At 56.6% G+C, this 13,631-nt stretch overlaps 1 long non-coding RNA gene across 3 annotated transcripts; it reads left to right on the forward strand.

Moving 5' to 3' along the window:
* The first annotated feature begins 308 nt into the window (after positions 1 to 308).
* Positions 309 to 10,110, forward strand: LOC125941928 (uncharacterized). 3 transcript variants are annotated; one of them, XR_007464683.1, is made up of 3 exons: positions 309 to 351; positions 9,628 to 9,683; positions 10,026 to 10,110. It is a non-coding gene; the product is annotated as an uncharacterized LOC125941928 (long non-coding RNA). The 3 variants fall into 3 exon arrangements; XR_007464682.1 differs by lacking the exon at positions 309 to 351 and adding an exon at positions 698 to 825; XR_007464684.1 differs by lacking the exon at positions 309 to 351 and adding an exon at positions 741 to 783.
* Positions 10,111 to 13,631: the final 3,521 nt, after the last annotated feature.

The following is a 13,631-nucleotide window of genomic DNA, read 5'->3' on the forward strand; positions in this document are numbered from 1 at the left end:
AAGTCAGTGCGTGTGAGTGGAAGTGAGTACGAGTGAGTGCCGGTAAATGTGAGTGCAGGTGAGTGTGAGTGCAGGTGAGTGTGAGTGAGTGGAGGTGAGTGCCAGTGAGCGTGAGTGGAGGTGAGTGAGAGTGAGTGCCAGTGAGTGTGAGTGCAGGTGAGTGCGAGTGCGAGTGAGTGCCTGTGAGTGTGAGTGCAAGTGAGTGCCGAGTGAGTGTGAGTGCAGGTGAGTGCGAGTGAGAGTGAGTGCCAGTGAGTGTGAGTGCAGGTGAGTGCGAGTGAGAGTGAGTGCCAGTGAGTGTGAGTGCAGGTGAGTGCGAGTGCGAGTGAGTGCCAGTGAGTGTGAGTGCAGGTGAGTGCGAGTGCGAGTGAGTGCCAGTGAGCGTGAGTGGAAGTGAGTGCGAGTGAGTGCCAGTGAGTGCGAGTGGAAGTGAGTGCCAGTGACTGTGAGTGGAAGTCAGTGCGTGTGAGTGGAAGTGAGTACGAGTGAGTGCCGGTAAATGTGAGTGGAGGTGAATGTGAGTGCAGGTGAGTGTGAGTGCAGGTGAGTGTGAGTGAGTGGAGGTGAGTGCCAGTGAGCGTGAGTGGAGGTGAGTGTGAGTGAGAGTGAGTGCCAGTGAGTGTGAGTGCAGGTGAGTGCGAGTGCGAGTGAGTGCCTGTGAGTGTGAGTGCAAGTGAGTGCCAGTGAGTGTGAGTGCAGGTGAGTGCGAGTGAGAGTGAGTGCCAGTGAGTGTGAGTGCAGGTGAGTGCGAGTGCGAGTGAGTGCCAGTGAGTGTGAGTGCAGGTGAGTGCGAGTGCGAGTGAGTGCCAGTGAGTGTGAGTGCAGGTGAGTGCGAGTGCGAGTGAGTGCCAGTGAGCGTGAGTGGAAGTGAGTGCGAGTGAGTGCCAGTGAGTGCGAGTGGAAGTGAGTGCCAGTGACTGTGAGTGGAAGTCAGTGCGTGTGAGTGGAAGTGAGTACGAGTGAGTGCCGGTAAATGTGAGTGGAGGTGAGTGTGAGTGCAGGTGAGTGTGAGTGCAAGTGAGTGTGAGTGCAGGTGAGTGTGGGTGAGTGGAGGTGAGTGCCAGTGAGTGTGAGTGAGTGCCAGTGAGCGTGAGTGGAGGTGAGTGCGAGTGAGAGTGAGTGCCAGTGAGTGTGAGTGCAGGTGAGTGCGAGTGCGAGTGCCTGTGAGTGTAGTGCGAGTGAGTGCCAGTGAGTGTGAGTGCAGGTGAGTGCGAGTGCAGGTGAGTGCAGTGAGGCAGTGAGTGAGTGCAGGGAGTGCAGTGAGAGTGGAGTGAGTGCAGGTGAGTGCGAGTGCGAGTGAGTGCCTGTGAGTGTGAGTGCAGGTGAGTGCGAGTGCGAGTGCCAGTAAGCGTGAGTGGAAGTGAGTGCGAGTGAGTGCAAGTGAGTGCGAGTGGAAGTGAGTGCCAGTGACTGTGAGTGGAAGTCAGTGCGTGTGAGTGGAAGTGAGTACGAATGAGTGGCGGTAAATGTGAGTGGAGGTGAGTGTGAGTGCAGGTGAGTGTGAGTGCAGGTGAGTGTGAGTGAGTGGAGGTGAGTGTGAGTGCAGGTTAGTGTGAGTGAGTGGAGGTGAGTGCCAGTGAGTGTGAGTGCAGGTGAGTGCGATTGCGAGTGAGTGCCTGTGAGTGTGAGTGCAGGTGAGTGCGAGTGCGAGTGCCAGTGAGCGTGAGTGGAAGTGAGTGCGAGTGAGTGCAAGTGAGTGCGAGTGGAAGTGAGTGCCAGTGACCGTGAGTGGAAGTCAGTGCGTGTGAGTGGAAGTGAGTACGAATGAGTGGCGGTAAATGTGAGTGCAGGTGAGTGTGAGTGCAGGTGAGTGTGAGTGCAGGTGAGTGTGAGTGAGTGGAGATGAGTGTGAGTGCAGGTTAGTGTGAGTGAGTGGAGGTGAGTGCCAGTGAGTGTGAGTGCAGGTGAGTGCGAGTGCGAGTGAGTGCCTGTGAGTGTGAGTGCAAGTGAGTGCGAGTGAGTGTGAGTGCAGGTGAGTGCGAGTGAGAGTGAGTGCCAGTGAGTGTGAGTGCAGGTGAGTGCGAGTGAGAGTGAGTGCCAGTGAGTGTGAGTGCAGGTGAGTGCGAGTGAGTGCCAGTGAGTGTGAGTGCAGGTGAGTGCGAGTGCCAGTGAGTGCCAGTGAGCGTGAGTGGAAGTGAGTGCGAGTGAGTGCCAGTGAGTGCGAGTGGAAGTGAGTGCCAGTGACTGTGAGTGGAAGTCAGTGCGTGTGAGTGGAAGTGAGTACGAGTGAGTGCCGGTAAATGTGAGTGGAGGTGAATGTGAGTGCAGGTGAGTGTGAGTGCAGGTGAGTGTGAGTGAGTGTGAGGTGAGTGCCAGTGAGCGTGAGTGGAGGTGAGTGAGTCAGAGTGAGTGCCAGTGTGAGTGGAGGTGAGTGCCTGTGAGTGTGAGTGCGAGTGAGTGCAGTGAGTGTGAGTGCAGTGAGTGAGTGTGAGTGAGAGTGAGTGCAGTGAGTGTGAGTGAGGTGAGTGCAGGTGAGTGCGAGTGAGTGAGTGCCTGTGAGTGTGAGTGCAGGTGAGTGCGAGTGCGAGTGAGTGCCAGTGAGTGTGAGTGCAGTGAGTGCCAGCGAGTGCGAGTGGAAGTGAGTGCGAGTGAGTGCAGTGGAGTGAGTGCGAGTGAGTGAGTGAGTGTGAGTGCGAGTGGAAGTGAGTGCCAGTGGGGTGTGAGTGGAGGTGAGTGCGTGAGTGGAGTGAGTACGAGTGAGTGCCTGTGAGTGTGAGTGTGAGTGAGTGTGAGTGCGAGTGAGTGCCGAGTGAGTGCAGGTGAGTGTGAGTGCCAGTGAGTGTGAGTGCAGGTGAGTGCGAGTGAGCGTGAGTGAGTGCCAGTGAGTGTGAGTGGCAGGTGAGTGAGTGCGAGTGAGTGAGTGAGTGTGAGTGTGATGAGTGTGAGTGCGTGAGTGTGAGTGCGGAGTGAGTGCGAGTGAGTGCCAGTGAGTGTGAGTGCAGGTGAGTGAGTGCGAGTGAGTGCCAGTGAGTGTGAGTGCACGAGTGAGTGCGAGTGAGTGCCGAGTGGAAGTGAAGTGCTGTGAGTGGAAGTGAGTGTGAGTGGTGTGAGTGAGTACGAGTGAGTGCCGGTGTGAGTGGAGGTGAGTGTGAGTGCAGGTGAGTGTGAGTGCAAGTGAGTGTGAGTGCAGGTGAGTGAGTGAGTGCAGTGAGTGTGAGTGAGTGCCAGTGAGCGAGTGCGAGTGAGAGTGAGTGCCAGTGAGTGTGAGTGCCTGTGAGTGTGAGTGCAGGTGAGTGCGTGAGTGCGAGTGAGTGCAGTGCAAGTGAGTGTGAGTGGAGTGTGAGTGCGAGTGAGTGCCAGTGAGTGTGAGTGCAGGGAAGTGCGAGTGAGTGCCAGTGAGCGTGAGTGCGCCAGTGAGTGCGAGTGAGTGAGTGCCAGTGCGAGTGGAAGTGAGTGCGAGTGAGTGGAGGAGTGGAAGTGAGTGCCAGAGTGAGTGCAGTGAGTGTGAGTGTGAGTGGAGGTGAGTAGTGAGTGCGAGGTGTGTGTGAGTGGCGGTGAGTGAGGTGAGTGGGGAGTGAGTGAGTGAGTGAGTGAGTGAGGTGAGTGGAGGTGAGTGAGTGGAGTGCGAGTGAGTGCCTGTGAGTGTGAGGGAGTGTGAGTGTGAGTGCAGGTGAGTGAGAGTGAGTGCCAGTGAGTGTGAGTGAAGGTGAGTGCGATTGCGAGTGAGTGCCTGTGAGTGTGAGTGCAGGTGAGTGCGAGTGCGAGTGCAGTGAGTGTGAAGTGAGTGAGTGAGTGGAAGTGAGTGCGAGTGAGTGCAAAGTGAGTGCGAGTGGAAGTGAGTGCCAGTGAGTGAGTGGAAGTCAGTGCGTGTGCGTGTGAGTGAATGGAGGTGAGTGTGAGTAGTGAGTGAGTGCGAGTGAGTGAGTGCCAGTGAGTGTGAGTGGCAGGTGAGTGCGAGTGAGTGGTGAGTGAGCCAGTGAGTGTGAGTGGAGGTGAGTGCGAGTGCGAGTGAGTGCCAGTGAGTGTGGAGTGCAGGTGAGTGCGAGTGAGTGCAGTGGGAGTGAGTGAGGTGAGTGCGAGTGAGTGAGTGAGCGAGTGATGCGTGAGTGGAGTGAGTGCGAGTGCGAGTGCAGTGCCAGTGAGTACGAGTGCAGGTGAGTGCGAGTGAGTGCCAGTGGGTGTGAGTGGAGGTGAGTGACGAGTGAGTGGAGGTGGAGTCAGTGAGTGCTGTGAGTGGAGTGGAGGTGAGTGTGAGTGCGACGTGAGTGCGAGTGCGATTGAGTGGTGAATGTGAGTGGAGGTGAGTGCGAGTGAGTGCCAGGTGAGTGAGTGAGGTGAGTGTGAGTGGAGGTGAGGTGAGTGAGTGAGTGGAGGTGACGAGTGGGTGAGTGCCAGTGAGTGTGAGTGCGAGTGAGTGCCGAGTGAGTGCGAGTGAGTGCCTGTGAGTGTGAGTGCAGGTGAGTGCGAGTGCGAGTGAGTGCCAGTGAGTGTGAGTGGAGGTGAGTGCGAGTGAGTGGAGTGAGTACGAGTGAGTGCCTGTGAGTGTGCGAAGTGCAGTGGTGAGTGCGAGTGAGTGCCAGTGAGTGTGAGTGCAGGTGAGTACGAGTGCGAGTGAGTGCCAGCAAGTGCGAGTGGAGGTGAGTGCGAGTGAGTGGAGGTGAGTACGAGTGAGTGCCTGTGAGTGTGAGTGGAGGTGAGTGTGAGTGCAGGTGATTACGAGTGCGAGTGAGTGCCAGTGAGTGTGAGTGGAGGTGAGTGCGAGTGCGAGTGAGTGCCAGTGAGTGTGAGTGGAGGTGAGTGCGAGTGGTGAGTGCCAGTGAGTGTGAGTGGAGGTGAGTGCGAGTGAGTGGAGGTGAGTACGAGTGAGTGCCTGTGAGTGTGAGTGCAGGTGAGTGCGAGTGCGAGTGAGTGCCAGTTGAGTGAGTGAGTGATTACGAGGCGAGTGAGTGCCAGTGAGTGAGTGGAGGTGAGTGCGAGTGAGTGCCAGTGAGTGTGAGTGTAGGTGAGTGCGCGTGAGTGCCTGTGAGTGTGAGTGCCAGTGAGTGTGAGTGCAGGTGATTACGAGTGCGAGTGAGTGCCAGTGAGTGCTGGAGTGGAGGTGAGTGAGTGCGAGTGCGAGTGAGTGCGAGGAGTGAGTGCAGGGGAGTGCGAGTGCGAGTGAGTGCAGTGGGTGTGAGTGGAGGTGAGTGCGAGTGAGTGGAGGTGAGTACGAGTGAGTGCCTGTGAGTGTTGAGGTGAGTGCGAGTGAGTGCGAGTGAGTGCCAGTGAGTTGAGTGCAGGTGAGTGCGAGTGCGAGAGTGCCAGTGAGTGTGAGTGAGTGAGTGGAGGTGAGTGCAGGTGATTGTGAGTGGAGGTGAGTGGAGCGAGTGAGTGCCAGTGAGTGTGAGTGCAGGTGAGTGCGGTGAGTGTACGAGTGCGAGTGAGTGCCAGTGCGAGTGTGAGTGGAGGTGAGTGCGAGTGAGTGGAGTGTGAGTGCGACAGATGAGTGAGTGCCTGTGAGTGAGAGTGAGTGGAGTGAGTGTGAGTGCAGAGTGAGTACGAGAAATGAAGCGAGTGAGTGCAGTGAGTGTGAGTGGAGTGCGAGTGAGTGCGTGCCAGTGGGTGGGAGTGGAGTGATTCGGTGCGAGTGAGTGGAGGTGAGTGCGAGTGAGTGCCAGTGAGTGTGAGTGAGGTGAGTGCGAATGCGAGTGAGTGCCAGTGAGTGTGAGTGCAGGTGAGCGCGAGTGAGTGCCAGTGAGTGTGAGTGGAGGTGAGCGAGTGAGTGCCAGTGAGTGTGAGTGTAGGTGAGTGCGAGTGAGTGCCTGTGAGTGTGAGTGGGGAGTGATTACGAGGGGAGTGCGAGTGAGTGCGAGTGAGTGCCAGTGGGTGTGAGTGGAGGTGAGTGCGAGTGAGTGGAGGTGAGTACGAGTGAGTGCCTGTGAGTGTGAGTTGAGGTGAGTGCGAGTGCGAGTGAGTGAGTGCCAGTGAGTGTGAGTGCAGGTGAGTGCGAGTGCGAGTAAGTGCCAGTGAGTGTGAGTGAGTGGAGGTGAGTACGAATGAGTGCAGGTGATTGTGAGTGGAGGTGAGTGCGAGTGAGTGCCAGTGAGTGTGAGTGCAGTGAGTGCGAGTGCAGGTGAGTGCGAGTGAGTGACAGTGAGTGTGGTGAGTAGTGCGAGTGCGAGTGAGTGCGAGTGAGTGTGAGTGCAGGGGAGTGCAGCGAGTGAGTGCGAGTGGAGGTGAGTGCGAGTGAGTGGAGTTGAGTACGAGTGAGTGCCTGTGAGTGTGAGTGGAGGTGAGTGTGAGTGCAGGTGAGTACGAGTGCGAGTGAGTGCCAGTGAGTGTGAGTGGAGGTGCGTGCGAGTGCGTGCCAGTGGGTGGGAGTGGAGGTGAGTGCGAGTGAGTGGAGGTGAGTACGAGTGAGTGCCTGTGAGTGTGAGTTGAGGTGAGTGCGAATGCGAGTGAGTGCCAGTGAGTGTGAGTGCAGGTGAGCGCGAGTGAGTGCCAGTGAGTGTGAGTGGAGGTGAGTGCGAGTGAGTGCCAGTGAGTGTGAGTGTAGGTGAGTGCGAGTGAGTGCCTGTGAGTGTGAGTGCAGGTGATTACGAGTGCGAGTGAGTGCGAGTGAGTGCGAGTGAGTGCCAGTGAGTGTGAGTGCAGGGGAGTGCGAGTGAGTGGAGGTGAGTACGAGTGAGTGCCTGTGAGTGTGAGTTGAGGTGAGTGCGAGTGCGAGTGAGTGCGAGTGCGAGTGAGTGCAGGTGATTACGAGTGCGAATGAGTGCCAGTGAGTGTGAGTGGAGGTGAGTGCGAGTGAGTGCCAGTGAGTGTGAGTGTAGGTGAGTGCGAGTGAGTGCCTGTGAGTGTGAGTGGAGGTGAGTGTGAGTGCAGGTGATTACGAGTGCGAGTGAGTGCGTGTGAGTGCCAGTGAGTGTGAGTGGAGGTGAGTGCGAGTGCGAGTGAGTGCGAGTGAGTGTGAGTGCAGGGGAGTGCGAGTGCGAGTGAGTGCCAGTGGGTGTGAGTGGAGGTGAGTGCGAGTGAGTGGAGGTGAGTACGAGTGAGTGCCTGTGAGTGTGAGTTGAGGTGAGTGCGAGTGCGAGTGAGTGCCTGTGAGTGTGAGTTGAGGTGAGTGCGAGTGCGAGTGAGTGCCAGTGAGTGTGAGTGCAGGTGAGTGCGAGTGCGAGTGAGTGCCAGTGAGTGTGAGTGGAGGTGAGTGCGAGTGAGTGGAGGTGAGTACGAGTGAGTGCCTGTGATTGTGAGTGGAGGTGAGTGCGAGTGAGTGCCAGTGAGTGTGAGTGAGGTGTGAGTGCAGGTGAGTGCGAGTGAGTGCAGGTGGAGGTGAGTGCGAGTGAGTGGAGTGCGAGTGAGTGCCTGTGAGTGTGAGTGGAGGTGAGTGTGAGTGCAGAGTGAGTACGCGAGTGAGTGTGAGTGGAGGTGCGTGCGCGTGCCAGTGGGTGAGTGGAGGTGAGTGAGACGTGAGTGCGAGGAGTGAGTACGAGTGAGTGCCTGTGAGTGTGAGTTGAGGTGTGAGTGCGAGTGAGTGCCAGTGAGTTGAGTGTGAGCGCGAGTGAGTGCAGTGAGTGTGAGTGGAGTACGAGTGCGAGTGAGTGTGAGTGTTGAGTGAGTGAGTGCTGTGTGAGTGTGAGTGGAGGTGAGTGTGAGTTGCAGTGCAGGTGGAGTGCGTGAGTGCCAGTGGGTTGTGAGTGTGATGGAGGAGGTCTAGTGAGAGGTGAGTACGAGTGAGTGCCAGTGAGTGTGAGTGTGGGGCGAGTGAGTGCGAGTACAGTGCCGTGAGTGTGAGGTGAGTGCGAGTGTGAGTGCCAGTGCCGTGAGTGTGAGTGCAGAGAGTGAGTGCGAGTGAGAGGTCGGAGTGATACGAGTGAGTGCCAGTGAGTGTGAGTGAGAGAGTGAGTGCGAGTGAGTGCCGAGTGAGTGTGAGTGTGAGTCGTGCGTGTGAGTGCCAGTGAGTGTGAGTGTGAGTGAGGTTGAGTACGAGTGAGTGCGTGAGTGCGAGGAGTGCCAGTGAGTGTGAGAGAGAGTGCGAGTGAGTGCGTGAGTCCAGTGCGAGTGGAGGTGAGTGCCAGGTGATTAGTGAGTGCGATGTGAGTGAGGTGAGTGAGAGTGAGTGCCGAGTGAGTGTGAGTGGTGAGAGTGTGTGAGTGAGTGCGAGTACGAGTGCGAGTGTGAGTGCCAGTGCAGTGTGAGTGAGTGTGAGAGAGTGCGAGTGCGAGTGCAGTGAGGTGAGTGAGTGTGAGTGCGAGTGTAGGTGAGTGCGATTGGAGTGGAGTTGCGTACGGGTGAGTGCCTAGTGAGTGTGAGTGGAGGTGAGTGTGAGTGCAGGTGGATTTAAGAGTGCGAGTTGAGTGCCACCACGTGAGTGTTGAAGTGGAGGTGAGTAGCGAGTGCGAGTGCCAGTGAAGTGTGAGTGCAGGTGAGTGCGACGGCAGGTGAGTGCCATGTGGGTCGTGAGGAGGTGAGGTGCGACGTGAGTCGGAGGTGACGTACGAGTGAGTGCAGTGCGTGTGAGTTGAGGTGAGTGCTGAGTGCGCCAGTGAGTGCGAATGTGCGAGTGATGTGCAGTTGATCCGAGTGCGAGTTGAGTGCCAGTGAGTTGTGAGTGGAGGTGCGTGCGATGTGAGTGCCAGTGAGTGTGAGTTGTAGGGTGAGTGCGAGTGAGTGCATGTGAGTGTGAGGTGGAGGTGAGTGTGAGTGCAGGTGATTACTTGAGTGCGACGTGAGTGCCAGTGAGTGTGAGCTGGAGGTGAGTCGCGGAGTAGCACGAGTGAGTGCGATGTGAGTGTGAGTGCATGGGAGAGTGCCGAGTGCGAGTGAGTGCCAGTGGGTGTGAGTGAGGTGAGTGCGAGTGAGTGGAGGTGAGTACGAGTGAGTGCCTGTGAGTGTGAGTGGAGGTGAGTGCGAGTGCGAGTGAGTGCCTGTGAGTGTGAGTGGAGGTGAGTGCGAGTGCGAGTGAGTGCCAGTGAGTGTGAGTGCAGGTGAGTGCGAGTGCGAGTGAGTGCCAGTGAGTGTGAGTGGAGGTGAGTGCGAGTGAGTGGAGGTGAGTACGAGTGAGTGCCTGTGATTGTGAGTGGAGGTGAGTGCGAGTGAGTGCCAGTGAGTGTGAGTGCAGGTGAGTGCGAGTGCAGGTGAGTACGAGTGCGAGTGAGTGCCAGCGAGTGCGAGTGGAGGTGAGTGCGAGTGAGTGGAGTTGAGTACGAGTGAGTGCCTGTGAGTGTGAGTGGAGGTGAGTGTGAGTGCAGGTGAGTACGAGTGCGAGTGAGTGCCAGTGAGTGTGAGTGGAGGTGCTTGCGAGTGCGTGCCAGTGGGTGGGAGTGGAGGTGAGTGCGAGTGAGTGGAGGTGAGTGTGAGTGGAGGTGAGTGCGAGTGAGTGCCAGTGAGTGTGAGTGTAGGTGAGTGCGAGTGAGTGCCTGTGAGTGTGAGTGGAGGTGAGTGTGAGTGCAGGTGATTACGAGTGCAGGTGATTACGAGTGCGAGTGAGTGCGAGTGAGTACGAGTGAGTGCCTGTGAGTGTGAGTGGAGGTGAGTGCGAGTGCGAGTGAGTGCCAGTGAGTGTGAGTGCAGGTGAGTGCGAGTGCGAGTGAGTGCCGGTGAGTGTGAGTGGAGGTGAGTGCGAGTGCGAGTGAGTGCCAGTGAGTGTGAGTGCAGGTGAGTGCGAGTGCGAGTGCCAGTGAGTGTGAGTGCAGGTGAGTGCGAGTGCAGGTGAGTACGAGTGCGAGTGAGTGCCAGCGAGTGCAAGTGGAGGTGAGTGCGAGTGAGTGGAGTTGAGTACGAGTGAGTGCCTGTGAGTGTGAGTGGAGGTGAGTGTGAGTGCAGGTGAGTACGAGTGCGAGTGAGTGCCAGTGAGTGTGAGTGGAGGTGCGTGCGAGTGCGTGCCAGTGGGTGGGAGTGGAGGTGAGTGCGAGTGAGTGCCAGTGAGTGTGAGTGCAGGTGAGTGCGAGTGCGAGTGAGTGCCAGTGGGTGTGAGTGGAGGTGAGTGCGAGTGAGTGGAGGTGAGTACGAGTGAGTGCCTGTGAGTGTGAGTGTAGGTGAGTGCGAGTGAGTGCCAGTGAGTGTGAGTGAAGGTGAGTGCGAGTGAGTGCCAGTGAGTGTGAGTGTAGGTGAGTGCGAGTGCGAGTGAGTGCCAGTGAGTGTGAGTGGAGGTGAGTGCGAGTGAGTGCCAGTCAGTGTGAGTGCAGGTGAGTGCGAGTGCAGATGAGTACGAGTGAGTGCCAGCGAGTGCGAGTGGAGGTGAGTGCGAGTGAGTGGAGTTGAGTACGAGTGAGTGCCTGTGAGTGTGAGTGGTGGTGAGTGTGAGTGCAGGTGAGTACGAGTGCGAGTGAGTGTGAGTGGATGTGAGTGGAGGTGAGTGCAGGTGAGTACGAGTGCCAGTGAGTGCCAGTGAGTGTGAGTGGAGGTGAGTGCGAGTGAGTGTCAGTGAGTGTGAGTGCAGGGAGTGGGAGTGCGAATGAATGCCAGTGAGTGTGAGTGGAGGTGAGTGCGAGTGCGAGTGAGTGTCAGTGAGTGTGAGTGGAGGTGAGTGCGAGTGTGAGAGAGTGCTGCGAGTGTGAGTGGAGGTGCGTGCGAGTGCGAGTGAGTGTTAGTGAGTGTGAGTGGAGGTGAGTGCGAGTGCGAGTGAGTGTCAGTGAGCGTGACCACGTGGAGGTGAGTGTGAGTGCGAGTGAGTGGCAGTGAGTGTGAGTGGAGGTGAGTGTGAGTGCGAGTGAGCGTCAGTGAGGGTGAGTGGAAGTGAGTGCGATTGTGAGTGGAGGTGAGCGTGAACGTGAGTGAGTGCGATTCCTGGAAAAAATTATGGTGAGTGAGTGTGAGTGAGTACTCTCCCACACTGCTGATCTATGAGTTTACGCCTCTGCCTATCCGCCAAAACACCGAGCTCACATGTGGTTACCGGAATACCGGACACGCTCGGCACTGCGACAGAACGCTCGTAACGCACGCTGCTTGATCACCCTCGTTGGGGCTCGACGGCCGGGCGGCTAGCGGAGTGGTTGGAGAGCCTTCGCGGGCTGGCTCCAAGACAACCGGAAGTAGACGACAACACGTCACAACATGACGTAGAGCCAGCGAAGACGGAGCTTAGCCTCGATCACTCGGCTAACGAGTTGAGGAGGAAATGCATGGCTAGGGAGGAGGATAATTTGTAATCGTCCGTAGATCTCTTAATATGAGACGCTTCACTTATTTGTGACGCGAATGTTTTACTGTAGCTGTGCCCTATGCGTCTACGAAATTTATCCGAACCGTTTCAGGGACCCTTAAAGAGCAGCGCCGCGCTCGCCTAGTCAGTGCGAACTTGGCCATGGAAGAGCGAGGCTGTGTTGTCTTCTGTGAGCGTTGCGCGGGAGCGGGAGGCTTTGAGCCGTCGTCGGCAAGCGGCGTCTGACCACCCCGCGGATATCGCCCGGCGAACTGCTCCGCTGGAGAGGGTCGGGAATGCCAAGCGCGGGAAGCTGTCGTTGGAGAGTGAGGAAGAAACGCAGGAAGCGGGACTACAACGTTGGTTAAGGTAATCAAAGGTAAACCAAGTGAAACCAAGATTTAACTAGGCTAAATCAAGTTTTCGCTTTGCATATCCAGGGTTAGCTGACCTACGCCGCAACAATTTATTTGGGGGGGGGGGGGGAGGGAGGTATCGGGATCTTCCTGGGGAGGGGTGTTAGGGGGTGTTGGGGAGGGGGTGTATACATCCTTGTGTGATTTGATTGCTTGTTTAGGATGGTATTTTTGAACGTTGAAGTTGAATGAAGATACATTTCGTTCGGTTGCATAGCCTTTATTTCAGATATGTAGCCGTTGATCACACACTCACACTTTCATGGACGACCCTTCACGTGCACAATATTGCCTTGTGATCGCTGTGGTAGACGGTCAGAGGCTCTGCCGTTGCCGATACACGCGATCGGCCTTACGGGCACCATCGCGCTCGCGCTTACGTTCGCGTATGGCTGCCTCTTCTGCCGTGCGCTGCACCCGCGGCCTACCCATGGTGACAGCAGGGAATGCATTGCATGACGCGCGTAATGCAATGCAGATATATACAGTTCGTCTGCGTAGCGTGGCGTTGCAGTTTCCATTTTTCTCCATTTTTCTTATCGGTACAACTGCTAATGTAAACTGTAGTGTTCTACGTTGCGTATGTCGCGCGCCGTTGTTCTATGGTGTGGGCAGATGCACAGATTGTTTTATTGTGTCATTGTGTAAGTTGCCTTTCCTGCAGTGCGTTTTCGGCGCTCACGGACGAATCAGTGAGACATAGAAAGCTTCGCTTTCGTAAATCTCCTCTAGCTTTTGTGCAGTAAAAGTACATGACATCCCTTTTGTAGCTGCAGATTCCTGGTTAACACCGCCACATCATGCAACATGCGGTAAATAAATCCTCTTAAAGGGCCCCTAAACCACCCAGAGGTCGAAATTTAGTTGTGGTGTTGCAGTTGTGCACGAGTCTACAGCGAACACGTAGCCGCGAGAATTTTTCGAAATGGTGCCGTAATAGCGGAGTTACACGCGTTTGATGATCGAAAAACGGCCCTCGCTCATTTCGCTCTTTCCTTCGCTACGGCGGGTCTCTCCTCGTCGCCGATTGCTGCTCCAAATGTCACGTGACATACGTCATCGCCAACGCGCTTTTCAAAACACTGCCTACTTCCGGTTAAGGCACGTCCACGCTAGCCATGCTAGCGGCACATATGCGGACGACGATACAGCCTCCAGTCTGCCGCGCGAGAGGTGTCCAAAGTAGACGACAGTTCGGCCGGTGCCCCGCCCGCCGCACGATCAACGGGCCAATCGACGACCGCGAAGCTGCGCGCCTCTGCCACCGGCAACGAAAACATCGGCTGCAGCTGAGTGCACGGCTACCGACGGGAGACGACCGGCTCGGCTGTGCTCGCATCGTAGCCGACGGCGCCGCTAATATCAGCGTATTTTTCTTCTTTGTATACAATTATTGCGAAGAGCGATAACAACGATAATAAAATGTTGCGGCTTTTGAGGGTCGGTAATTAATTTCGAAGTGCAGTCCGCTTTAGCTTTGAAGGGAACCGGAAAAGGCCTATATAGCCACGATATCGGCGCCGTCAAGCAATCAGCGGCAGTGAGGCTGCCGCACAAATGAGTCCCGGTCTCATCCTCTCTACGTACGGCAAGGAAATATCGTCGCTCGCGAACAAAACCGCTGTCGAACGGCGGCCCGAGAATGGCAAATGGCGTGCGGCGAGTTAGCGTGCCGGTAACGTGGACGTGGACTCGGCGTTTCTCGGCTACCCGCTGTTGCTGCGGTGCCGGCGCGTGTTATGCGAAGCGTGCCTGTGTTGCGCGCACGTCTGGAAAGGCCAACACTGTCGCACTCTGTTCGCGCAGCTAATGAGACCGCTAAGCATGACTGTGTTGGAACACGAGCGATTTGGCACTTGCGTTGCGGGCTATGCGCAAGCTCGCACAAGTGAGCAACACGGCGAGGACGAGCAGGGAGCGCGCGTACCTGCTAGCAGACAAACCGGAAGTCGTAGGTTCTTGTTCGACCAGTGGACATCGTTTCCGCCGTTGACATCACCAGATTCCCCCTGCTGACATCATGACGACCGCTGGGGTTACCGGAAAGGCGAGCGGAGGAGGACGGCATTGTTTTTTTGGTTTTGTGGCGCGCCCGCGGCGCGTAGCGCTGCAGCGTTTGGCGTCGTTGATCGTGACGGCATTCTGAACTCGAT

This window comes from Dermacentor silvarum, unplaced genomic scaffold (assembly GCF_013339745.2).
Source record: "Dermacentor silvarum isolate Dsil-2018 unplaced genomic scaffold, BIME_Dsil_1.4 Seq637, whole genome shotgun sequence".
NCBI classification, from domain to species: Eukaryota; Metazoa; Arthropoda; class Arachnida; order Ixodida; family Ixodidae; genus Dermacentor; species Dermacentor silvarum.